This window comes from Prionailurus viverrinus, chromosome A1, assembly GCF_022837055.1.
Source record: "Prionailurus viverrinus isolate Anna chromosome A1, UM_Priviv_1.0, whole genome shotgun sequence".
NCBI lineage: Eukaryota > Metazoa > Chordata > Mammalia > Carnivora > Felidae > Prionailurus > Prionailurus viverrinus.
This window is the reverse complement of record NC_062561.1, coordinates 137,850,941-137,876,094: the sequence shown is the minus strand read 5'-3', so window position 1 is coordinate 137,876,094 and position 25,154 is coordinate 137,850,941. Positions and strand designations below refer to the sequence as shown.

Here is a 25,154-nt window from a genome sequence, read left to right as displayed (position 1 = left end):
GCCTACTTTTCTGGTGCGTGGGCTGCGTCTTTTTCATTCAACAAACATTTATCTGGCAACAACCTGTCCCAGCAGACACTGTTTTAGGCACTGGGGATACATCATGAAACAAAAGACAAACATCTCTATGCTTATGGAGACTACATTCTAGCGGAAGGAAATGGACGCTGAACAAAATAAGTAAGTTACATGTCAGAAGATATGGAGAAATAGAAAGCAGGACAAAGAGTGAATAGAGAGTGCTGAGGAGGGCAGGGTTAGGGTGGCCTCACTGAAAAGGTAGTACCGAGCAAATGCTTGAAGGAAGCAAAAGAGAGCCATGCAGGTATCTGGGGAAGAGCTGTCCAGGAAGAAAGAGCAGCAAGTGCAAAAGTCTGGAGGTCAGAGCCTGCATGCTGTGCGTGGGAAACAACCAAAGGCCAGTGTGGTTGAAGTAGAGTAAGCAAAAGGATGTGGTAGGATATGGGTTCCGAGGGGTAACTGCATCATGGACAGCCTTGGAGGCCACTGGGTGGACTTTGGCTTTTACTCCAAAAAGATCACAGGAGAATTTTAGGCAGGGGAGTGACAAGATCTGACTTACATTTTATTTATTTATTTATTTATTTATTTATTTATTTATTTATTTATTTATTTAAAAATATTTTTTAATGTTTATTCACTCTTTTGAGAGACAGAGTGTGAGCAGGGCAGGGGCAGAGAGAGAGGGAGACACAGAATCCGAAGCAGGCTCCAGGCTCTGAGCTGTCAGCACAGAGCCCGATGTGGGGCTCAAACTCACAAACCATGAGATCATGACCTGAGCTGAAGTCAGACGCTCAACCAACTGAGCCACCCAAGTGCCCAAAGATCTAACTTACATTTTAACAGAATCAATTTGACTATTGTGTTAAGAGTAGGCTAAAGGGAGTCAAAAGTTGGAAGTGAGGAGAAGAGCTAGGAGGCTATGAGGAAGTGATTTTCTATCCATTTTAGAGTAAAAGCTAAAGTTCCTGGAGGAAGGCTGTTGTGGCACGGGCCAGGGTAGGGGTAATGACGGTGGTGAGAAATGGTTGGATTCTGCATAGGAAATTAAAACACAACTCAGAAAGTGTGGTAATCCCTATACTGGGGTACCCCAGAAGTCTGTCCAGAAGTATGTCAGAGAGCTGTGACGGAATGGTGACAAAGGATGTGCCTTCTTCGCTTCCAGGAAAGGAAGAAGAGGCAGGATTCTTGTTGGTGCAATCACCTCACCTTTTGTCTTTTTTTCCTTCCTGTTAATTGAGAGCCTATTTTGTGCCAAGCACTGTGGTGGGATACAACAGTGAATGTGAACTGATAGGATCACTGCCCTTACAGAGCAGTCCGCAAAGGGAGTCAGGTGTTAAGTGAATAATCACAATAACAAATGTAAAATGACCACTGTGACACATGCTGAGTGTCAAAATTGGTATGTCTGCCCTGGTCGGGAGGTGCTGAGAAAAGAACACTTGAGCTGGGATCTGAATAACTATGTGCCAACCAGACAAAGGTGACAGAGGGAGAGGATGAGCGTCCTAGGCCCGGGGAATGGCATGCATAGAGGTTCAGAAGGGAGGGGGAGCACAGTATGGATGAGGAACTGAGAGAAAGCCAACATGAGTAAAATGCAGAGAGCTTGGGGAACATGAGCAAAATGCAGCTGGAAAATGGACAGGGTCAGACTGTTGGGCTTGCTGGCCGAGTTCAGAGTGTGAACCTCACCCTGAAATCAATGGGAAACAACTGGAGGCCTTAGCAGGGGAATGATGTTCCCATGTGCTTGCTGAGTGGAGTAAGAGGGATGTGGAAGGCCACATACGAGACAAGGACAGCAGCTCTGGTGAGTCGGTGCTTGGTGCTTGCTTGGACTGGGAGAGAGCTGTTGTGGTCAAGAGGAAAATGAAGACTGGGATCTGAGAGGTATTTAGAAAGTAGAGCTTGGGTTTGGATCGGCCTTGAGGGGTGACGGAGAGGCAGAGTTCAAGAAGAATTCCCAGTTCTTTGTTTAAAATACTTGTGCCAGCGGATGTACGACTCTCCTATTTGTAGAACTCACCTACTTGTATTAGACCAAGCCACAGAGTAAGTCAGAAAGGACATCTATTTTTTTCCACAAATATTTAAAAATAGGATTTTCTGTAGGATGGTTTAGTTAGTGTCCAGCCTTACCAAGAACATAGGGTGAGACAGATGACTGTCCCCAGGCCTCTCCGGCCCCACAGCCCTGTTGTATAATCAATTGATGCAGTCCTGCTTAGAAAACATGATCTCTCTTGGGGCGCCTGGGTAGCTCAGTCGGTTAAGTCGGACTTCAGCTCAGGTCATGATCTCGCAGTTTGTAAGTGTGAGCCCTGCATCAGGCTCTGTGCTGACAACTCAGAGCCTGGAGCCTATTTCGGGTTCTGTGTCTTCCTCTCTCTGCCCTCCTTCCCTTGCTCACGCTCTCTCTCTCTCTCTCTCTCTCTCTCTCAAAAATAAACATTAAAAACCCCCACAATCTCTAAACCAGTGTTGTCCAATAGAAACATTATATAATACAAGCCACAAATGTACTTTTATATTTTCTAAAAGCCATATTTTAAAAAAAAGCAGATGAATTTAATTTATTTGAATAACTTCAAAACATCAAAAAATATTTAAGCATGTAATCAAGAGAATAATTATGAGTGAGGCACTTTGCTTTTTTTTTTTTTTTAACTAAATGATTGAAATCCAGTGTGCTTTTTACATGTATAGCACGACTGAATTTGGATTAGTCTTATTTTGTGTGGTCGAAAGTCACACAGGGCTAGTGAGTACTGAACTGGACGACATGCCATTAAGCCATTCCAGCGGCCACACAGATCTTAAAAACCACATACAAAACACTGGAAATAGCTGCTTCTGTAGTGATTTAAAATGCTAAGAACTACTTTATTTTTTTTTAATATTGTTTAATGTTTATTTCTTTTTGAGAGAGAAAGAGAGACAGAGCATGAGCAGGGGAGGGGCAGAGAGAGAGGGAGACACAGAATCTGAAGCAGCTCCAGGCTCTGAGCTGTCAGCACAGAGCCTGATGTGGGGCTCCAACTCACAGACCGCGAGATCATGACCTGAGCCAAAGTTAGTTGCTTAACTGACAAGCCACCCAGGCGCCCCTATACGAACTAGTTTAAATACAGCTTCTTAAATTTCAAAATCGAGTACTTTGTGATTAATTAACTGTGTGAATTCAAGGCAGTTAGTTTTCTTTTCCATGCCTCAGTTTACAAAAAGGAACTGCTGTGGTGCTGCATAAGTGTACCAACCTTGTCAGTCTTAACAATCATTGACTCCAGGTTAAGGAAATCCAAATGGTTTTTCTTTCTATTTTAATTATCATTTCCCAAAGATATCTTTCCTTCCAAACTTCTAAATTCTTCTACGATATCTGAAGGTAGAAAATTGGCTAGTTCAATAGTGAACTGACAAAATTCTAAGAAAGATTTTCATTCCAAGGCAAAAAAACACAAAAAACAAAAGACCAAAGTTGGATTTACTGGGGAAATGTGAATACTAACTGGATATCTGATGATTAAGGAAACTCTTTATTTTTTAGATATTACATAGAGTACTGTGCCTATGCTTTAAGAAAAAATCCTTATGTTTAAGAGGTACATCCTAAATATATTTATAGATAAAATATGATGTTGTGAATCTACTTCAAAATCATCCTAATTAGGAGGTAGGAAAGAAGGTGGGGAATAGATGGAATATGGTTTGTCATAAATGAAACATGGTGTGAGACATGGGGATTCATTGTGGTATTCTCTCTGCATTTATAGTTTGAGTATTTACATAATAAACATGTTTTTTTTCAAAGGTATATTTTTGGACTTTCTTAGGTACTACCAGAGGTAGGATTTTCAAACATTCCCTTTAAATACTGCGTATGCTTCATCGCACAGATGAAGAGGCCTACCTAAGCATCGAGAACACACACTCTTATTTAACACTGCAGTGGAACAAAGCCCTGGGTCCAAAATTCCCATCATAGTTTAAACCTCTGGTGTTTTTAGTGGTAACGTAACTTTGCCCTTTCATCCCACACTTTGGTACATGTTTAGGATGTGTGCGTGTGTGTGTGTGTGCATGCGCGCGTGTATGGGCAAAGCCTGTGCCTTCGGTGTCAAGGAGATCCCCACACTCTGCCTGAGCCTCACAGGGCCTCAGGGAGCATAGTGATAAATCTTAGAGACAAAGTACATTGCAAACCCAGAATGATGCAGATGGTTGGTTCAAAGCCATAAAGACCATTACCTCTTCCTCACATCATGGAGGCTACATGGGATGGGAACAGGTAGGAGCAGAGGAGGGAACTCAGAGGGGATGTAACCTCAAAGACCACAAGGCATAGCACTTAAGACCCACAAAGGAGGAAATACGAGTATAGATCCCTTGTCACGTCAGGTTGTCTTGCATTTTGTCAAATTCTGTTGTAAGGCTCTCTCTAAATTCCATGAGAGATTTCTAGCCACCTCCTATCCACTCAACCCTCCCAAACATTGTGTTGGGAGATGAGGAGGCTGGAGTCTATGTCCAAGTTCTTGCCCAAGACATTGCAAGGATCTGAATAGTAAAGTGAGAACACAGGACTATATCTCGCAGATTCGATACCTTCAGACACCCTTGCCTGACAGGCTCATATCTTCCCACTTTCGAGCCTTTGGGTACTTGACCTCTCATTGAGAATTACAAGGCAGGCACTCATTTTCACTCCCAAAGGAATATCACTGCTAGTGACTACACAAAAGTGTATACAAAGAAAGAGAACAGGATTTAGTCTGAGAATGTTTTCCTTTGCATTTTCATCAGCCAAAAGAGTACTGAGTTTAGGGTACCAACATATGGCACAAATGTTAATTTTAAGGAAGATTTGGCGAACATAATACGCTAAGCCATGCTACTTTCCACACATATGATACTTGGCTTCAGTGGTGGCAATCCAGTGCCAGATTTTCTTAAATGTCAAGCATTTTAAGAAATGGTTTCTTTGAATTAAAATTACACACCCCCAAAATGGAAATACTACTGAGATGTTTCTAAATAAAATGAGGCAACAGCTGACCAGAGGCCACGGCAGAACTCTGGACTGCCAAACATCAGCGGAGTGCTGTTTTAGCTTCTAAGCAATATATCGTAACCAGATGTGAGCTGGCAGAGTAGAAGAGGAGTTAGGTTTTCGCAGCACCCACTCTGCGCCAGGCGCTGTGCAGGGCTCTGCATGCTCTTCCAGTTCTCGAGAGTGTCTTTATGTACTACTCCTTCCATGCAAGTTTCAAGGCGGCACTCAAAAATATACAATACCAACAAGATAAGAGAACTCAAGAAGTTGGGGCATTACATAACTTAACCCTCACATCAATCCTGCGAGACCATTATTCCTTATAGATGAGAAATAGAAGCTCAGAGGAGAAGTTACTTGCCTGAGGCCAAAGAATAAATAAGTGTGTTAACCAGATGATCATCCGCAGAGTGTAGAAATCTTTGGGGTAGAAGAAGTCTTGACAATTTTCATTGAGGATTCTTCCTGTCTGTTGACACAACTCACCTGTGCTATCTAATTCACGTGAGCAAGTGAGAATTATCCATGGAAATGATTCTCCCTGTGTCAGCATACTCTGGCATTCGGCAGTCCTCATGATCAGAACAGTCCGGCAGTATAAAATGTTGAGCCTGCAGCCCCTAGACTTGTTTTTACTAAGCTTCCCTTGACCACTTGGTTTATCAAGTTCACTCCAAGTTCAGACCTGATTATCTCAACTCCACTGGCTCATTTTCACCCATATCCTTCTTTTCTAAATCATCATATACATCACAGATAAAATGCTCATTTCCAGACTGCTCTCTCTCTCTGCTTATGAGTCTGAGTCTAGATTTCCAGTTATCTGCAAATCCATGTGACGGGGAGAGACTGAGAGGTATACTTCCCAGTGGATTGATAACAAAGTGTAGGGGAGGAGGAACTTGGGAATGACAAAAGGCTTACAGGAGCCAGTATAGAGTCAAGGTCATCCAGTGGGAAGTAATACACGATCTGAGATTCTAGGCACTTGGGCTCTGGAACTTTAAAACTCTCATCTTCTCTCTGTGCCTCTGTCACATAGAAATATTAATACAATCTGAACAAGATGATGCCTGAAATCGTCTCCCATGCTTGAAACATCCTACAATTAATTCTCTTCATCTCATGGGGTTTTTGTGGAAACTAAATGTAATAGTGGGTATAAAAGTTATTTTTACAACTTGAGAATATCTTAGTGTAATTTACCACAATATCGCAAAATAATTCTTTCAATAAACCTGGAATTATTTTTTATTCCTATTACAAAAATGTTGGGTTAAGTTTAGCAGCTTATATAATTTCAGGTGTAAAACAAAAGGATTCAAAGATGGTAAAAAGATGCATTTAAGGAAATGAGTAGTTGACCTTTCTGGAAATCAATTTGGTAATATGTACTAAGACTTGAAGATTCATATCCTTTGACTCAGTAATCCTATTTCTAGAGAATCTAATCTAAGGAAATGATAGAGATTCAACCAATATCTATGTATAAAAGTTATCTACTACAGTGGTATTTGTATATGGCATAGAGACGTACAGTAAATAGTGTTGGAAAAGAAGACATATTCATGCATATAAAAGACTTGAAAGAAACAAACCAAAATATTAACAGTTACTCTTGGTAATGGTATTCTTCTTCTAGTTTTCTTCTTCAAACATTTTAGTGTTAAGCTTTACAATGGTAATGAATTCATATTATTTAAAAGTCATTAAAAATAAATTGTATAGAGCTGCTCACCTTCATCTAATTGTGGCGCTAACTCATTTTGTGTTTAATTCATTCTGATCAATAGCCAGCTTATCTCAATTGCTTTCATGATTTTCTTCCTGTTCTGCTAACCACAACACTCTTTGGGCCTTATATCATGCCTGTCATTTGCCAGCAGTCTACAGAGCACCGAGAGGGCTGATTTACCATCCAGTTTTAGACTGTCCACATATGATGCTCTTTCCTAGAATATCCCAAACATTCTTTCTTCACATGAATTTCACAAGATACAAATCGGCCCAGGACTCATTTCTTTGAGAATAAAACCTACCAAGCAACACTCTTAAGTGTGGCTTGTTGGATTCTCCCTAAAAAGTTCTCAGGCAGAGGCATTCTCCACTCACATCAAATTTCCCATGAATGACTACAGAATAGCCTTTTACTCTGAAAAACCAAAGGTTTCAGAAATTAAAGATAATTTGCTAAACTCTAGATTGAATTTGCTCATATTTTGTTATGAAATGGAATCCAAATGAGTTACCTCTTACTAGATGGTAAGTCAAAAGATGTTCTATTATTTATTCATATAGCTCATCTTAAGTTAGCCTCAGCGTTTTTTCAATCAGCACAAATGAAGATGAAAACTTAAAGGGGCTATATCCCAAATACCCCCATTAAATGATGTCATCTATCAAATGTACCCTTTTTGTTTAAAAAAAAAAAACATAGAAGGTTAATAATCTAACAGAATCAGCCTGTTGCTCGTAATGCAGAGTGGAGGAGAGGGGGAGAGACACAGAGACAGAGAGATCAGCTAAAACCAAGTTATTCCCAACTGCTCGAAGTCAAAAAGCTCCAAGGAACGAACAATAGGATAAGAGGAAGCACTTAAAAGAATTCTTTCTTTTGCTAATCCTTCCAAGGAAATAATCTTTACTCAGAATCTTCCAGATTCAGTCCTGTACCATTCAGACTTTCAGAGTAAGACTGTCAGTATCTTAATTGGCTTTTCCTCACCACCTCATCAATTTGTCAAACAATTCTTACTCACTTTAGATCCAGCTATTTCTTCACACTTTTACACTGATTTGGAAACTGTCCTTCACACTTTGGTTGTACTCTCCACTCATGAAATGTCATCTGCATTAGGATGATTTAGTTTCATGAATGGATTTTTCTCCCTGTGTGAATTTAGCCTTAGATGAGCCTCAGGCCTTGTATACTTCAATTCCAGACATTGTTGCAAGACAAGAGTTTATGAGGCTGCTTCTATTTTCCTCTCTCTCTCTCTGCAAATATATATGCATATATATGCAAATATATGTGTGTGTGTGTATATATATATATATATATATTATATATATAATAGATGTATATATAATTTGTTTCCCCCTGTGTCAAAAATATCAGTGATGAAATATTGGTTATATTTGTATATGGTGTTTTCATAAACTTTAAATCTGAAACTCAGTCCAATCCTTGTCTCTGGTATCATTCTCTTCAATCACCTAAACTGCCTCAGGCAGGTGTGGGTTTATACAGAGATTACACACATGCCAGATATGATACTGTATGATTTGTCAAAACATTTCTATTACTGGTGACTCCATGAGAATTGGGTGTCTGGTGTTACTTGAAACTAACTCAAAAAAATTTTTTTGTTTGTTTTAAATCTGTCTTTAGAACTATTCATGTGCATTCCCTTTTGATGGCTTTTGCCCAGTTTTCCACTTTAAGTAGTCACATTTGTGACTGATTTGTAGAAGTTCTTCGATATGAGGTAATATTGTTTCTCTGTCGTACGTTGCAGTTATTTTTCCAGTCTGCCATTTCTTTTTGAATTTTACATGATTTTTGACATACAGGAATTTTTCTCCTTGTATAATCAAATTATTTTCAAACTTTTCAAGTTTTTTTAGCCAAGAGTTTTAAAAGGTCACAGGTTTGGGGTACCTGGGTGGCTCAGTCGGTTGAGTATCCCACTCTTGGTTTCAGCTCAGGTTGTGACCTCATGGTTCGTTGGATGGAGCCCCACATCCAGCTCACGCTGACAGTGTGGACCCTGCTTGGGATTCTCTCTCACCTTTCTCTCTGTCCCTCCCCCACTCATGCTCACTGTCTGACTCTCTCAAAATAAATAAATAACCATAAATAAATAAATAAATAGTCACAAGTTCAGGGCAAAGACACATGCAAGCCTCCGCCCAGTGAGGTGGAGCTCCAGGCTTTGAATGAAGCAGGTACCACTGCTCCCTACCACGTTGTTGAAACAACTGGGCAGGGGATCAGTCTGGAAGATCTGGTTGAATTTACACTCATCTTGAGGGTAAAAAGTCCATTCTGAAACTAGAGGAATAGAAATAGGATGAATACAGTGTGGGGAGGCATAGCAATGACACTTAATATGTGTGCTTATAAGAGTCACTTATGTGATTAGAAATTGGATGACTATTCTATAACCTTTTCCAAGTTCCTGGACTTTGGGTTGATTTCAGGGGATTTTTGGGGACCAATTCCTTCCCAGACCTGGGCAATCTGAATGATTCAGTGGCCAGGGTCCCCTGGGTGCAGGGGAATACTTTCAGTGGTCAGCAGTGTGGTAAGGAGGGGAAGGGGCCTGCCTCACCAGAACTACAACCAGTTCCCTGATAGATAACACTACTACACATCTACAGTGTGTTTCACCCTTTGCAAGGATCCTTCCTTCACCTGCACTACCATGTTTGATTATGACAGCAACTCTGTGAAGCACGTGGGGTATATCAGAGAAACGGTATACATTTCTCTAGAAAGGGTATTTTCTAGAGAAAATACTTTCTATTTTCTAGAGAAAATATTTCTATTTTCTAGAGAAAATACCCTTTCTATTTCTAGAGAAAATATTTCTATTTTCTAGAGAAAATACCCTTTCTAGAGAAAGGAGTAAATACAGTATCAAATTTAACTGACTTTCCAAACTTAAGTGAGTCTGTGATTGAGTTTCGAAGCAAGGTGAGGGGTACAGTCTACTGTGAAGCGGGCAGCGTGACATAACAGAAGGTGTACAGGCATAGAAAGTGGTCACATCTGGGATGAAATGTCAACTCAGCCACTTATTTGTTCTTTGGCCTCAGGCAAGTAACTTCTCCTCTGAGCTTCTATTTCTCATCTATAAGGAATAATGGTCTCGCAGGATTGATGTGAGGATTAAGTTATGTAATGCCCCAACTTCTTGAGTTCTCTTATCTTGTTGGTATTGTATATTTTTGAGTGCCGCCTTGAAACTTGCATGGAAGGAGTAGTACATAAAGACACTCTCGAGAACTGGAAGAGCATGCAGAGCCCTGCACAGCGCCTGGCGCAGAGTGGGTGCTGCGAAAACCTAACTCCTCTTCTACTCTGCCAGCTCACAAACTCCGGAGAGCTAAGATGCACTTGGAAGCTTTCCTCTGAAGAGTCCTTGTGTGGTTTATAATCCCACTCATCTAAAAGCCCTTTCCTATCATAACATTTAGAGTGCTGCTGGCAATGAGGATTAGGATTCATCAAAAAATTCAATTATTTGCCCAGTAGGGCTTTGTGTAAGTAGGCTTGATTAGTGTTTGCAATAGCCCATATGTAAATGTAAAAGATCTTGAAAGAGGGTTATTAGAACAGAAGAATCCCGCAACAGGCCTCAGAAGAGAGCTTAGTGTCATGGCTAAGAGTAGGAGTTAGCAAAAGACAGCCCTGAGGCCAAATCCAGCCCACCATCTGTTTTTGTATATAAAGTTTTATTGGAACACAGCCACTCCCATTTGTTTACATGGCTACTATGGCTGCTTTCTTTACAATAATAGGTTGAATAGTTGCAACAGAGACTGTAGGCCTCACAAAGCCAAAAATATTTACTCTCTGACTCTTACAGTAAAAGTTTACCAACACCTGGCTAAGAGCTGCTACTTTCAGGCTATGTGACCTTAGACAAATAATTTGTACTTATAATGCCTCTGTGGGATTCCCTATCTGTGGGATTAATAATAGTAGTAATTGAACAAGATAATCCACGTTAAAAACCTTGTATGTGGTGAGTCCTCAGTTAATTATAGGCATTATTTTACTATTAGTAGCATTGATTTATAGCAAAGCCCTTTGTGTAAAACTCACAATGACCCAGGAATAAAAACCTGCTTGTTCAACCCCAGTTTCAAAGACCACTCCCCCACCCACTGCAGATATCAACAGCACCTAAAATTGTCACCTTTTCCTGCCACAATGGCTTTCTAAACATCAGCCATTTCGATGTCATTAGCTCAGCTTCTGGGATATTAAAAGCATTACTCTACCTTCCTCCACACTTAATATAGACATTTGGATTAGTGTCATTGAATATTTTCCAGTAACCTGTGTATCCTATACGGGGCAGGGGAAATTGGATGAAGCATTTTAATGGAATTAAATGTCAATAGTATCAGTCGTTTCTTTCTAAAAATATGAGCTGGATATTCTAAAAGGTGTGAACTCCCAATCAAAGTACAAGGGAAGACTCTGCACTTAGTCATTTATTGTACAAAAACAAAAAAATATTTTTTTTCAAAGACAACCAAACTTGACAAATGGCATTAAAAGTCACTAAGGAAGCTGAAAAAACAGCAGCTCCACTTTGCTTCCTAAATATAATGGGAAATGATTTCTCAATGTAAAGAAGAAGTCTTATCCTACAGTCCAATCAGCATATGGAGGTGATTTCCAAGAGAGAAGTGAGAAAAAAAAAAATCCCACAGCTCAACCTTTCAGAAGTATCATAGTCATGCAGGGAGAAAACCTTCTTGAGCTCCTTCCTCATTGTCAAGCTTTGCAGGTTAGCAGAGCCAAGAAGAGCCATCCCTTAGTGGGGACCATATCTGCAGCCCAGCTTCTTAGCAGGTAGCAAGGCAGGACCTTGGGGGTAGGTTGGGGCTTGGGAGGAAAAAAAGTGGTGGGGAAGATTCTCTAGTCTAAAACTCATATGTACTCAAATGGTGCACTGGTGGTACCCCACCACCACCAGGTACAGCATGACGTGCTCAGGATGCTTCCCTTTGTGGATTACATGGACTCCAAAATGGCCATTGCATGGGTTACGCCTCATCAACTCAGCCTTGTCGTAGAGAAGAATCTTATTACCCATAGACCCATTTCTAGTAGCCTTGTTGTGTGGCAGAAAGAGGACGTCACAGGGCTTCTTCCATCAGAATCCTTCCTCTACCACCCTATGCCCACTCACCTTTCCCTTATTGTATACATTCTTTCATTTATACTCAACAGAGCTTTATCGCAAACCTCCCTCAAGTAATTCTTAATCTTGGGTGGCTGTAAGAATCACCTACAGAGCTCTTGAAATACACCAATGCTGGGTCCCCACCTCCAGAGATGCTGGTGTAATTTAGATCTGGGGAGGGGTCTAGGCATGGCATTGTTTTTAGGTGTTGGGGGTGGGTGGGTATTGTACATTTAAAAGTTCCCAAGTGATTCCAATGTGCTAACCTACTATGGGCAGGGTACTCTTCTAGGTGGGTACAACAGTGAATAGAACAGGCAAGGACCTAGTCTCATGGAGTTTATGGTCCAGTGGGGCAAAACAGAGAATAAATGAATGGCAAAGATTTTTTTTCTGATAGTACACTGGAAAATAAAGCTTGGGGCTGTGAAAAGCTGGAGGATGGGAGATCATGTAACTTTAAATGATGCAGGCACCATCACTGTGGGGTCATACTTTACTTCTTTGCTTGTATTAAGCTCTGTTGGCACTCAGGGCTAGGGACGGGGCTGTGGTTAAATGTCTTCTTCTTGTTCAGGACAAGTGGTGCCACTGTGTCCCCTGAGCCCAGTTTTTATAGACTGACTCACCATTGGAGACACTCTCTGGATAGCCCAGGTCCATTACTATAACCAGAAGCAGCCTCACAGGGCATACCTTCTCCTCAGTTACTTACTGACAGCATTCCTCCTCCTTCTTTCCCCTTCCACCCTCTATTAATTCATGGCTCCACTTTGAAGTGATGTCCTATCATCAGCATCATTTATTGAACACAACTTGCTGACTTTACAATAATGATAATACTAAAAGCAGATTGAACTACACTTATTATTGGCAGGCTCTCTACAAGATACGTGATCTCATTCAATTCACTACTAAGGTAGGCAACATCAGCCCATTTCATAAATGTGGAAACCAAGAACCCCGAATGGTTAAGAAACTTATAATGTGGCTTATGTTTTAGACTTTTTACGTCCCCTCCAACTCAGACAATCTGTGATCCTGCCGACTCTAGCTTGTTTCCTCAACTAGGTGGCAAGCTCCCAAAAGAAAGGCACTGCATCTTATATATCTTTGCAGAAGAGTCCCTTCTTTCCTCACCCCCATGGGCCTTACCTGAGGTGAGCAACAGATACATCAGAGATCAATTTATGGAGGCAGCCTGGAGGTCACTCCTGAGCCCTTGAGGCCTCAAGGAATCGTGTGAGTCCTGCAAGCCCCAGTGTTGCTGCTCATAAGCTTCAACTCTGTTCTTTTCTGTCAAGACTGCCTGGTAGGTTTCTACTAAACAACACCAAGACTCCTCAGAGTGTCCCCAAAGTAACTCACAGACATTTATGAATGGGTCCTGTGGGCATCTTCCCCAAGGTCTGTCCCAAAAGACAATTATTTCATGTTCCCTATCATTTTTATTTGCTTGTTTTGCTAATAAAAATTTTTTAAAACAGAGATTAATACACCAAATAACAAAGCCATTGCAATTTCTTATACTAGGGATTGCTATTCTAGAATACACACTCACGCCAATGTTTTAAGGGATTAGGAGGACTTTATCTTTGAAGAGAATTCCCCATTTTTTTCTGGCTTTACTGAGGTAAAATTGGCAAACAAAATTCTAAAATATTTAAACAATGTGATGACTGGATGCACATATACATTGTGAAAGGATTCCCCCCAACTAGTTAACTAACACATGCATTACCCCACATATTTATGCCCCCCCCTCTTTTTTTGGTGAGTACATTTAAGTTTTACTCTTTTAGAAAATGTCAAATATACAGTACAGTGTTATCAGGTACAGCCACCATGTTTTACATTAGATGCTCAGATTTTTCATCTCATAACTGAAAGTTTATACACTTTTATCAGCCTCCCTCTATTTCCCCTACACCCCAGCCCCTGGCAACCACTTCTTCGCTCTCTGTATGAGTTCAATTTTTTTTCTTTAGATTTCCACATGCGAGTGATATCATGTAGTATTTATCTTATTTCACTTAGCATAATGCACTCAAGGTGCATTTATGTTGTCACAAATGCCAGGATTCCTTCTTTTTTAAGGCTGAATAATATTCTACCGTATATATGCTCTTGATTCATTCATCCATTGACAGACACTTGGGTTGTTTCCACCTCTTGACTATTGTGAATTATGCCGCAGTAAACATGGGAGTGTAGTTATCTCTTCAAGATAATGGTTTTTTTTTCCTTTGGATATATACTCAGAAGTGGAATTGCTGATCATATGGTAGTTCTATTTTTAATTTCTTGAGGAACCTCCATACATATTTCCATAATGGCTATATTTGTTAATATAACACACAAAATTTAACAACTTGTATAAAATATAGCTTTGCATGGCTTGTGGGTGTATGCATGCATATATGTGTATGTTTCAGACAGAAAGAAAGCCAGTATATTAATGTGGTGATATCTCATTGAAGAAAAATTAAAATATAAAAGTGAGAAATTACAATGAACTTCAGTTCTGAATTTGGAACCCCCTCCCTGTGCTGATGTCCTTTTTGTTTTTCACAGTTGAAGTGTCCAAGGAAGAATACAAAACTGTCCATAAGTCCAGTGATTATTTCCAATTCATAGAAGAGTAACTAAATCCCCAAAGGCTTAATCAAAGATGCTGTTTTCCCCTCTTCCCCCTCCTTTCTTTCTTTGCATTCAGTGGAAGACCAGGAATGCCACCCTCTAAGTAGAGTATTGGGCTGGCTTCACCCACTGTGGCAGCCCAGCTCAACAGAGGAGCTCGACAGCAGATCTGTGGCCCTTCACCCAAACGGAGTGTTTTAACTGGCCTTTGTAGTCCTCGTGAGGCAGGGAGAAATGGGCTCCAAGAGTCCTCATCTCACATCCTCCTGATGCTGAAACCTAGATTTAAAGGCCTGGAGAGTGATCTCCAATGCCCGCAAATGCTCTGTCAACAATGTGTGACTTCAACACAATGATCACAGCAACAATCCACAATGACAATGTTTGCTGCTGCAACTTTCTCCAACTGGCAAATTCATACTGATTCTGAATTGGCAGCCTATGGGAATACTAACTTACTAGACAGAAATACAGCCTAAATTCACATATCCTCTTAAAGCCATAGACAAACGTGTTTTAAAAACCAGACACAGGAGTGCCTGCGTGGCTCAGTTGGTTAAGTGTCCGACTTCGCCTCAGGTCATGATCTCACAGTTTGTGAGTTTGAGCTCCGGGTAGGCTCTGTGCTGACAGCTCAGAGCCTGGAGCCTGCTTTGGATTCTGTGTCTCCCTCTCTCTGCCCCTCCCCCACTTGCACTCTATGTCTCTTTCTCTCAAAAATGAATAAACATTAAAAAAATTGAAAAAAAAATTCTTTAAAAAGTAGATACAGCAGTGCATAGTAAGAATCCCAACCAGGCAAGAGCTCTGTATTAAGTAATTTCATGGCAATCACTACCATGCAAGGCACAATGGCAGACAGAAGAGTATGGATCCAAGCCGAAGGGAGCTTATGGGTAAACAAAACCTAAGCATGAAAGAACCAGAGTGCAATAAGCAAAGAAAAAAACCTGTATTTAACTCAGGATTGAGCGGGGCGATACAACAGGATGTGAAAGAAGGGGAAAGTAACTGGGCATAAGAGTAGGATGGAAAGGTTTCCAGGAAGAAGCTGAACTTAACTTCAGCCTGGAAGGAGGAATGGATCAATGGAAAGAATATTCCTGCATGGCTGACCAGTCTAAACAAAGACAGAGAGGTAGAAATCAGTTTGCTCCATATACAGAATAGTGAAAGCCTGGTCTCACTGGGGTTGAGACAATTTTAGTGAGAAGGGGAATTGCGTTGGATCTGTTCTAAAGGACCTGAGAGTCAGGGAGAAGAGTTTACATTGCTCTGTGCATCAGGTGGGGACTGTGTTTAGTTATAAGCCATAGAACTCTGAATACATTTTCTTAACCAAGTAAAGGGTTCATTTTATCTAATAACAAGATAGCCAGCAACAGAGTACGAGTTTCATACTGAAAATTTCCCTCTTCCCCTCTACTACACTCTGTGGAAAGCATTGTCATTAACCTGGTTGCTCCATGGTTGCATCATGACTATTCCACTTCCAGTCTCCTATCCATATTCCAGGCAGAAAAAAAGAAAAAAAGGAAAAGATAAAGCAAGTGGTTTCCACATTAGAAATGCAAAAGGGTTTCTCTGAAATCTCTAGCAGCTGGCTGCTTATATCTCACTAGTCAGAACTGTGGTACAAGGTAACCCCTAACTGAAGGGGTTAGTCTGAAAAGACTAGTGTTTTGGCTGGGCACATTGTCACCGCAAGCAAAAACCTGTATTTCCTTTAGAAATCCTTTCTAAAGGAAGGAGGAGGAATGAATATTGAAATAGCAATTAGCAAATTCTACACACTATGTATAGCAGTATCTATATTCTACTGTTGTAAGGTTCCTGAACAGTGTTGTCTTAGAAAAAGTGATGACTTTTTAGAAGATGGATGTGACATTGGTATTCAAGACATTTTTAAAGATGGAGAAAAAAGGTCTGAAAGATTGGATGGAAACTGTTGAAAGTAACCTAAGAGTAAAGTGGGCACTTGAACTACAGTCCTAGATCTAGGAAAGGAAACAAAGAAGCTAAGAGTCATTTCTAAGGAATAGTGAACAAGATTTTCTAATAATCACCCCAAAATGCATGGTCCATGTGCAAGGTGTTGGAAGGGTGACTTCTTGGTTTCCTCCCTCCCTCCTTCACCTCCTCCCTTTCTTCCTTATTTTTTTTACATAAAGTTAGCATTTAGGGTGTATGGGAGAAAACTTATTAAATGGAGAAATTAACAAAGAAAAATGCTAGAAGGAGATATATTGAGGCAATTACAAATCCTGGAGTATTATTACATTTTAAAGTAATAAGCACCCAAGGTATGCAAAAGAAATGAGTTATAATCAAAGTTATGGATTCTAATATGAATGTACTCCTTCCTGGGAATGTAAATAAGCATTGCTCTCCAGGACGACTCTCTAAATGACAACACATAACAGATTATTAGAACAGATTAGAATATAAAATACATTTGTGATTAAAAAGCAAGATGAACCAGATCTGAAAACAAACTGTTTCTTTTGATGACTAATCCTAAACAGTAACAAAGCGTTCTGCCTATTTGTTAGAAGGGAAAGAGCACAAGGAAAGAATTCCACGACTTTTCTGTAGTTTTATCTACTTGTTTGTGCTACCAAACAGAACAAGATCATTTTACGACTAGGAAACTATTACAATTTGAAATTTTATCACTTAAATATGTTAATAAGTCCCAGTAATTTCAAAAAGCAGTGAAGACTCAGAAAAGTTTAGGAATTAGTCTGGACTACAAGGGGATGACAGTGTTGTGGGGAAGCAGGTCACTGGAGGCACAAACCAGGGGAGTTGAGAGGAAGAAGGCACTAATTCTCTCTGAGGGCTGGAGCATGCCTGTGCTTTGACATTTTATGATTCTGCCGTGGCATAAATAGGATTTGACTTTTACCCTGGAAGCTTTTACACAACTTAATTACACAGTAATTACCGGGGGAGGACCTGACATTGCCCCAAATCGAAGGGTCTCACCCTTAGCGTCCCAAAGTTGCTTCTCAGCACTGGGGAAGGAGCCAAGGAAAAACTCAGGGATGGGTGGAATGGAGAAACTGGATTAGTCGTATTTGCAGTGTGTGACTCTGTAATTACTGTGAATCTTCACATCAGACTCATCTTTATCTGAACTTCCAAGGTTGAATGTAATTTATTTTTGTCTTATATACACCTGCTTTTCTTGGTGCAGCTAATTAAAGGTCAGCCCACTTTTCAAGTCACCAAAGTCTTCATCTGCTCTGCAGGATACATGATAGGGAAGGCTGGGGCACTGGTTGGGGAGAGGGAAGGTTTTCCTCACATCCACAGATACTCCTTCATCTGTTTCATGTTACTCTAATTGAAGTTTTAATGATAAAAAAGGAAATAGAGGAATATCTTCAAAGAAAATATTTTTTAAAGTTTTTATTTAAATTCTAGCTAATTGACATACACTGTAACATTAGTTTCTGAAGCAGAATTTAGTGATTCATCACTTACATCAGAACACCCAATGCTCATCACAAGCGCCCTCCTTAATACCCATCACCCATTTGGCCCATCCCCCACCCACTTCTCCTCCAGCAACCCTCAAGTCTGTTCTTTCTAGTTAAGAGTCTCTTATGGTTTGCCTCCCTCTTTTTTCCCCTTCGTCTATATTCATCTGCTTCATTTCTTTAACTCCTAATATGAGTGAATTCATATGGTATTTGTCTTCATCCAACTGACTAATTTCGCTTAGGAAAATACACTTTAGCTCCAACCACATCATTGCAAATGGCAAGATTTCATTCTTTTTTATGGCTAATATTCCATTGTGTGTGTGTGTGTGTGTGTGTGTGTGTGTGTGTGTGTGTGTACACACACCATATCTTCTTTAGCCATTCATCAATCATCAGACATTTGAGCTTTTTCCATAATTTGGCTATAGTTGATAATGCTGCTATAAACATCGGGGTGCATGTGCCGATGTTTTTTTCATTGGTATTTTTGTATCCTTTGGGTAAATATCGAGTAGTGCAATTGCTGGGTCGTAAGGTAGTTCTACTTTTAACTTTTTGAGGAACCTCTATACTGTTTTCCAGACTGGCTGCACCAGTTTGCATTGCCACCAACAGTATAAGAGGGTTTCCCTTGAAAGAAAATATTTTTTAAGATTGGAGCACCTGGGTGGCTCCATCAGTTGAGCATCCAACTTCGGCTCAGGGCATGATCTCGCGGTTTGTGAGTTCAAGTCCCATATCGGGCTCACTGCTGTGAGTGCGGAGCCCACTTTGGATCCTCTGTCCCCTACTCTCTCTCTGCCCCACCCCCACTCATGGGCTCTCTTTCTCTCTCTCTCAAAAATAAACATTTAAAAAATAAATAAGAATAAATTTTATTTATTTATTTTGAGAGAGAGAGAGAGAGAGAGAGAGAGAGATGGAGACAGAGTGAGCAGGGCAGGGGCAAGAGACAGCAGGAGAAAGAATCTCTGTACTGTCAGTGCAGAGCCTGATGCAGGTCTCAATCCCACAAACCTTGAGATCATGACCTGAGCCAGAATCAAGAGTTGGACACTTAACCAACTGAGCCGCCCAGGCATCCCTTGAAAGAAAATGTCATTCAACTTCTTGTTCTCTCATCAGCTAATCAACCTGCCAGTTCAAGGATCCTCCATTGTAGCTCCTAGAATATTTTTCTCCACAAATATTTGTCAGTTTCTTCTCCCAGATAGTGAGTACTTTTAAGTTAGCATTTGGTTTATTAGACATCATCCTCTGGCTCCCACACAGTGCAGGCACATAGGAAGCACCTGAAACAGTTTGCTGAGTGACACCTTTGAGGAGGCTTCTCCAAGTCTGAGTCTTTGCAGTTGCTTTATTTGCCTGGGTCAAAAAGATGCATGCCCAAATATAAACCAGGGTTAACTATTCCAGGGGCACCAGGGATCTTGGGTAGAAAACTTGAAGAGTCCAAAGAAATGTTTCAAAATAATTCTTCAGCACTCAAAAAGAAGGGGATCCCAAGTCTAATTTTGTCTGAATGCCTGCTGTTTTAAAGTCAACATGTATTTTTATTAATGCAAGTATTTGAATAGCTAAGTCAGCCACAGTGTGCAAAAATATAGTTGAAGGGTATATAATTAAAAGTTTCCTCTCCACCCAGAGAACCTTACACCCACAGGGCCCGTCCTACAGATTATGATGGCAATGCTCCATCCTGAATTGGTAACTCGACTGCTGGATTCCCAAGCCTTCCTCTACCAGCTATACAGTCTTCCTCCTCAGAGGCAACAAGTATTACCAGATTCTTGTATTTCCTTCAAGAGACAGGCTATAGGTACAAGTACATGAGGTGATAAATGTATATACTGCATTTTCCAAGAATGCTTTTAGTGAGCAGAATCAACAGAAAAATCAACATGAAGCAGGGCAATGAGAAGACCTTGAACTAAAAAGTGTGAGGGGAAAACTGGTATCCAGGATGAAAAGCGATCACTCATCAGAAGATGGAAATAGAGCAGGATTTTTTTCCACATAAAAATAAAAAGAAAAGGTGAAATCAAAGACCCCTCTGCCCATTAGGATAGGCATTTCCACGAGACTAATGGGCATTTGCCCAGAGAATCATGGGGGAACTTGCAATTGTGGAAAAACTGAGAAATTCTTATGCCCCTCCTTTCTAGGATATTGTTTGTTAGAATGTGGGCATGTTCTACTCTATGGTGACACATACCCTCTGTAGCATTTGATCAATGGGCATTTCCAGAGCCCTCCCAAATTCATTCATATTATTTCAGTGTCACCTTCCAGGTCAAAGGAATACGGTGTACATAGGCTAAGGATGGCATAACAGGATGAAGCAAGGCGGGGGGGGCATGCTTTCTGAAAAGCAAAACTCTAGTCATTGCTACACCTTAGCTAAACCATCTTCCTCACCACAGTTGTTCTTGGCAGCTTATTAATGTGAAGTTGACCTGGGCTGGACTTAGGCCAGGGCAAGTCAACCAGTTATTCCTTCTTTCAGGTAACATCAAAATTGTGCTTGGAATCAGGGAAGAAGAGCAAGCTAGAGCATGGGACTTGTCTGATAAATTCCCACACAATCGCTGGATCCCAACAATAGATAAGGTACCAGGCAAGTTTCTGACTCTCTGACCAGATTGTGTTAGAAATATAAAATACCTACCTACACAGAAAGCTGACTAGCAGCACAGGAACTAGTCAATGAGTAAAACATCAGACAAATGTGATAAATATCAGAGAAGTGAGGAATTTTCTTCCAGCTCTGCTAGAAAGGAAAGTTTCACCTGTAAGTCTCCATAAAGCTGCCAGTAGGTGAGGCTCTCTCTGCCTCCTGTAGAGCACTCAGTTAATCACTCTTAGAAGAAATGGTTCATTCACAAGAGTAACCTATGGACCTGAATGTCGATACCAATCTATTGACTTACAAAGGGCAGAAATATATTTCCTTTTTAAAAAATTTTTTTTTAACGTTTATTTATTTTTGAGACAGAGAGAGACAGAGCATGAACGGGGGAGGGTCAGAGAGAGAGGGAGACACAGAATCTGAAACAGGCTCCAGGCTCTGAGCAGTCAGCACAGAGCCCGACGCGGGGTTTGAACTCACGCACCACGAGATCATGACCTGAGCCGAAGTCGGCCGCTCAACTGACTGAGCCACCCAGGCGCCCCGAAATATATTTCCTAATGACCAGACTGAAGATTCTTTACTGAATATGCAATCAGGGCCACAGATTAGACCTTGAAGGATAACTTAAAACACTGTCTGTGCCCCTATAATATTCTTGCTGAATAGCATACAAAACAAAACAAAGTAAAAAAAAATTGGTATATTGGCCATATTCTGAGTCTCCCCTTTGGAAAGAGCAGTAACTAAGATCATCAAATACTTACAACAAAGCTCCCCTCTTCATATACCATATGCATGTTATTAGATGCATTACAAAGATAAGACTTGATTAGAGGGTGGAGTCTCGTTTCCTTGACTATTGTTGAATATTTCTCAAATATCCTCCATTACTCTTTTTTTTTTTTTTTAATTTTTTTTTCAACGTTTTTTATTTATTTTTGGGACAGAGAGAGACAGAGCATGAACAGGGGAGGGGCAGAGAGAGAGGGAGACACAGAATCGGAAACAGGCTCCAGGCTCTGAGCCATCAGCCCAGAGCCCGACGCGGGGCTCGAACTCACGGGCCGTGAGATCGTGACCTGGCTGAAGTCGGACGCTTAACCGACTGCGCCACCCAGGCGCCCCTACTCTTTTTTATAATAATGCGCAGAGCAGCATTTTTTGGCATTTTAAAAAAATATTTTTAAGCTTATTTTTACATTACATACAGTAAAATTCGTTTGAGTTTTAGGAGTTTTGACAAATACATAGTTGTGTAACCAGCACCACAATCAAGGTACAAAACAGTTCTTCCCTCCCCTCTGCCAAAAATACTGCCTCAAGTTCTACTTTGAAGATAGGTTCCTTCTCCATCAATGGCTAATCTCATTTATTACATGTTAATTCTTACCACTTTTGATGCCAGATGGTCATATGTTCTGGCATTAGCTACCCATTCTAAGGCCTACCTAACCAAATATGCTGTCATTCCCCAGAGATAGACAAAATGAAGCTTTCTAACATTCATGTGTATATTTGCTTAGCTGAGAGTAGGTATATCAAGTGTACTTGACCTATGATCATAAAAGCAAAAAAAAAAAAAAAAAAAAAAAACCTGACATGTATTCTAAAGACATTTCCCCCAAAAGAAAGTAGGAGAAAATTTTTAACATTCCAGTTAGGGCCCTATCCACAAGAGATATATTAGCTCTAAGGGCTGGGAAAGAGAACTGCTAAGTCACATCTCCAATTCATTTCCTTCCTTTAAATGGGTCACGAGGGCAGAGATAACCCCAACACCCTAGCAGCTGTTCCAGGGCTCAAGTAATTATATTCATTCCTGCTTTCCAGAAATTTGACCTAGGCATTGAACACTTTAACTGAAACCCACATCTATTTATTTATTTGTCCCACATCTATTTAATCTATGCAAGTTAGTACCAGACTTTGTTGTCGTTATTTTAATAAGGCCTCTTTAAAAAATACATGTGTGTGGGGGGGTAATAAACGCAAAACTAGCATGGACAATTTAAACATTGTAAAACTAAACTTGAGGGGCGCCTGGGGGCTCAGTTGGTTGGGCATCTGACTTCAGCTCAGGTCATGATCTCAAGGCTCGTGGGTTCAAGCCCCATGTTGGGCTCTGTGCTGACAGCTCAGAGCCTGGAGCCTGCTTTGGATTCTGTGTCTCCCTCTCTCTCTGCCCCTTCCCCACTCATGCTCTCTCTCAAAAATAAACATTTAAAAAAAGAAAAAGAAAAACTAAACTTGACTTTAACTATGTAATGTCTTGGTGATATATTTAGGAACTTAAAAAAATAAATTAGGTGAGTTTGATTGACTATTTCACATGTAGACAGGTCTCATTACCAATGAATATTTTCTGACCCCCTAGAAGACTCAGCTCATGCTGTGGGTTGACGGATTACTTTTTATAACAAAATAGGAGGAACTCGCGTTTATAGATTAAATAAGGGCTACAAGGGCATCCAGAAGGGGCTACCTGGGGTCTGGCTACCAGGTATCTAACTACCTTTTCTTGTCAATCCTACAATCCAGGGAGTGACATGGCTGACCATTCACTTCTTTAGAACATATTGCCCTATTTAGCATCTGCATACACAGATCCTTCTATTCCTGCCAATTACAGCAAAGTAAGATTGACTCATTATTTGCCAAATATATGCAGATGAAGAAATTAGCAATATAACTATGTACATATTAAGACAATGGGGTTCAATCATTAGAATGTTTAATTTCAAGACTCAAAGTCTCCCTTTGTTACCAAAAATTCACAAAGAACCAGGTGATCCAATAAAATCCCACGGTGGAGGAATGTTGTAACATTCTTCCCACATGGACAGAGAGAGGTTAGTTGTCAGTCCATGCATCTGCCATCCCGCCTTCCTGTTACCTTCCCACAACTCCCTACCCCTTTGTTTCTCTTAGCACTGCTCTTTATTCTGAAATGTCCCCTCAACTCCCATCTCCTCCCTGCTTCCATCTTTGTTGAGAGCAGAGCTCCAGGGCAGACCACATAAGAAAGTGCCACTCTCTCAAATTAAAAGGGAAGCCAGTGTCTCTAGGAGCAAAATGTAACATTTTCCAATGAAACGTGGAAATCTTCAAGGAATAAAGAACACAAGAGAATATTACTTCATGAATTTCAGGATGAACAAAAATCAGTGTTATGGAGTGATAATAGATCTGACTCTGGCATGCTGACTCACCATGACTCTTCTGATAGCATTTACTGGAATGACCTTCGATTTGAATGAGAACCACAAAATACCAGTAATTTTATCTGGGGAATATTTATATTTTTGTGCAGTAGGTGAATTCCTGATTAAAGGGCATTATTAGAAGCATTTTTTTTTCCTCCAAACTAAATGCAGTTTCATCTTAGGCTTTGCATTTCTAATTGGTCTTTATGGTTCAAAAGAAGATTTTATTTTTAACATCTTTTCATTCCCTATTTCCTCATAACTAACTCTTGTGGATGATACCTGTTAAAGAAGAAGTCTTGGGTCCCAGATGCCTCTAACACAGATCGACACAATATATTCCTCCCCAAGCTATGTGCTTCCTGACTTATAGCCTATTTGCTATGGTGATTGAGTATACAAGGAAGAAAGTCAGGAACATGCTCTGACCATAGCAATTCATTATTCTAAGCCTGCACCCTTACCTCATAGTACACAAAGTGGACTGCTACTAACTTTTCAAACATCTCCTTTGGGTAGAAGAGTGCAGGGTGACTACCTAGTCTTGATCTGTGTTTCCCAGTCTTGATCCAAGGGTCTGTCTTTGTATCCACTATTTCCCGTTGGACTTTCAGGCATCTGTTTTCTGAGTGGTTTGCAGAACTTTGTGGCACTTGGAAGATGGCTCTCTAGCATTATTTTCCATATATTTCCCATCTTGGATATAGCCAGGGTTTATGGTTTACCATGATTTGAGGGACAGTTCAGAGAAAGGAGCCCTTGAAAACTCAGGGGGATAAGCAACAGTGCACACAAGGTGTATATATCGAGTTCTTCCCACAATAGCTACCTGAGGGTTTATGAGTGTGCTCATGCTCTGATTAGGGATGTTTCAAAAAGTCACCTGCAGTCTAAATAAAGTGAGATAAAATGATACACTTAAAAGTTGCAGGTGGAGACTTTAAAAACAAGAACTTTTCATTCCTTCTCTCATCCCATAGCAGTTTACTGAGCCTCTGCTCTGCAAAAAATCCCACTTTGGAGGAATGTTATAACAAGAACCTCTCATATGGACACAGAGAGGTTAGCTGTCAGTCCATGATGGACACTGGAAATGCAGCAGTAAACAAAACAGACCCAGCCCATGCCCTCACACTCCAGTGGGAGTCTCAAGAGTCCGTTTGCCAGTATTGACTC

At 40.5% G+C, this 25,154-nt stretch overlaps 1 protein-coding gene across 3 annotated transcripts in view; it reads left to right on the top strand.

The window, feature by feature from the left end:
• ZNF366 (zinc finger protein 366) overlaps positions 1-25,154 on the top strand; it is a 71,798-nt gene that overhangs the window by 20,622 nt on the left and 26,022 nt on the right. The window contains exon 1 of one of the 3 annotated variants that reach the window (XM_047871237.1): positions 1,650-1,843. The exons of 1 other annotated variant lie outside the window; for it this stretch is intronic. The gene's annotated coding sequence lies outside the window, so the exon portion shown is untranslated. Of the gene's footprint in view, positions 1-1,649; positions 1,844-1,970; positions 2,086-25,154 lie in introns of those variants that run through there. One more of the 3 variants, XM_047871244.1, reaches the window with a different exon arrangement.